The following is a 2,555-nucleotide window of genomic DNA, read 5'->3' as shown; positions in this document are numbered from 1 at the left end:
GCACTTTTTTGTTTTTTTTGTTTTCTTTACTTATTGTTGCTATTTTTATTTTTCCAGTTCTTTGTTTTGTTTTCTGCATTATTTATTTTATTTTGTTTTTTTCTTTATTTTTTAATTCTTTTTGCTTTTAGTTTTAGAAAAATTATAAACTATTTGTTAGTGCCATTAGTTTTCAAATTTGGTCCCGGTTTTTTTGTTTTTTTCTTTCTTGCTTTATTTATTTTATTTTGTGTCTACTTACAACAAAATACTTATTGTTGCTATTTTTATTTTTTTTCCAGATTTTTTGTTTTGTTTTCTGCATTATTTATTTTCTTTTGTTTTTTTCTTTATTTTTTAATTCTTTTTTGCTTTTAGTTTTAGAAAAATTATAAACTTTCTGTTAGTGCCAAAATAAAAGAGAGGCGCAATGCTCACCTGCACGTTGCTTAGCTTCAGGCCAACGTGCAGGTGAGCACTGCGTTTCTTCCTTCATCGTCTCTACACTCAGAGCTTATAAACCGCTGCGAGTGCCTCTCGCTTGGCGAGGTGGGACTAAAAATAACAGCAGAAAGAATCAACTAAAAAACTCTTTTACCGGTTCATGCCACGAACCGGTACTAAAAGGTGCTCGTGGGGCCCCAGCCTTAAAACTTGTACCAAATAAAATGCCTTTGTAACAGCCTTAGAACTGGTACTAAAGGAATCAACTAAAAAGCTTTTATAAACCTCTAGTGTTATTGAAACTAAAATTATATAGAATTTTGTTGCAAACTTTAATAGCAAAAAAATTATCATAAAAAAATAAATAAGTAATTAGAATTTAGTTCAAAACATGAAAAGCAAAAAGAATTATCATAAAAGAAAATAAATAAGTAATTAGAATTTTGTTACAAACTTTAATAGCAAAAGGAATTATCATAAAAGAAAAATAAATAAGTAATTAGAATTTTGTTCAAAACATTAAAAGCAAAAAAGAATTATCATAAAAGAAAATAAATAAGTAATTATAGTTTACTTACAAACTTTAATAGCAAAAAGAATTATCGTAAAAGAAAATAAATAAGTACTTATTGTTGCTATTTTTATTTTTTTCCAGTTTTTTTGTTTTGTTTTCTACATTATTTATTTTCTTTTGTTTTTTGCTTTATTTTTTAATTCTTTTTTGCTTTTAGTTTTAGAAAAATTATAAACTTTCTATTAGTGTCATTAGTTTTCAAATTTGAAAACACTTTTTTTTTGTTTTTTGTTTTCTTTCTTGCTTTATTTATTTTACTTTGTTTCTACTTACAACAAAAAACTTATTGTTGCTATTTTTATTTTTTTCCAGTTTTTTTGTTTTGTTTTCTGCATTATGTAGCCGTTGGTCCCGGTTCGAGCCACCAACCGGGACCAATGGTGCTGGGCCAGGAGCGAGGCCCATTGCTCCTGATTCGTCCCACCAACCGGGACCAAAAGGTCTAGACGAACCGGGACCAATGGCCCATGTGGCCCGGCCGGCCCCCGGGCTCACGAACCGGGTCCAATGCCCCATGGGTCCCGGTTCTGGACTGAACCGGGACTAATGGGCTGACCCGGCCTGGACCATTGCCCTCTTTTCTACTAGTGGTGTGGAAGCTTGGGTGAAGACCCTATCTCGGTCATGGGCCTGTGACCAGCGATGGCGGCTGTGGGCACTGTACACCATCTTGGAGGCATCGTTGCACTGCTATCGCACCCCTCCTGCATGGATCCGGTTTCGGGGGAAACTCTTGATCCTGTGTGACCGGACGATGGCAGCACCTTGGCGTAGTTTCCTCTCTTGAGGGCTTCGTCCTTGGAGTTGAGCATCCGCTAGTGGGATCAGTGGAAGGCGTTGGTGTTGCTGCCATGGCTTCTGTGGCAACGATGGTGGAGGCGAGCAAAGTCGGATGCGTGGCAATGGGTGTGGTAGTCAGCTCTTTTCCGGCGTATCCATGGGATTATATTACCTCAGTTGTTTTGCTATGATGAAGTCAGAGCTGCGGGCATGGGGCCCCTGTGGTGACGATGACAGGCGGCAGGTGGTCTTCCGCGGTGTCAACCTTGCATAGTTCTCCTTCGGAGTTCTCCATTAGAGTCGGAGCTATTTTGCCCTCCGTGCGGGTGGCTGAAGCTGGCACGGGTCTTCTTGTGTTCCCATCCTGTACGGTGAGGGTTGGGTCGACATTCGTCTTCGGCTTGGAGACTCTTGCTTGAAGATTAAGGAGGGCGATGACGTCAGTTGGGGAGAAGTGATGACGATGACACCATAGTGTTATCTTAACGAGATCCTCTGTGTTGAGGTGTGTGTGGGGTATCATGTGTGTGCCGCTCGATAGTTTTTGACGGTTTTAGCCTAGTTTTTTGTAAATTAACCGGGCAACTCTCTTCTGCTTTAATCAATGGATGAGACAAATCTTCTGCATGTGTTTCAAAAAATATATTTATGTTATTTCACTCAATTTGAATTTTTCAAATATTATTCATAAATATTCACACATATCTTTAATCATTTTAGTTATATTTCAATCAATTACAAAAAAATTACTTATGCATACGTCGCAAACATTTCAAAC

This window comes from Triticum dicoccoides, chromosome 7B (genome assembly GCF_002162155.2).
Source record: "Triticum dicoccoides isolate Atlit2015 ecotype Zavitan chromosome 7B, WEW_v2.0, whole genome shotgun sequence".
NCBI lineage: Eukaryota > Viridiplantae > Streptophyta > Magnoliopsida > Poales > Poaceae > Triticum > Triticum dicoccoides.
The sequence above is the reverse complement of the archived record's forward strand: the minus strand, read 5'-3'. Positions refer to the sequence as shown.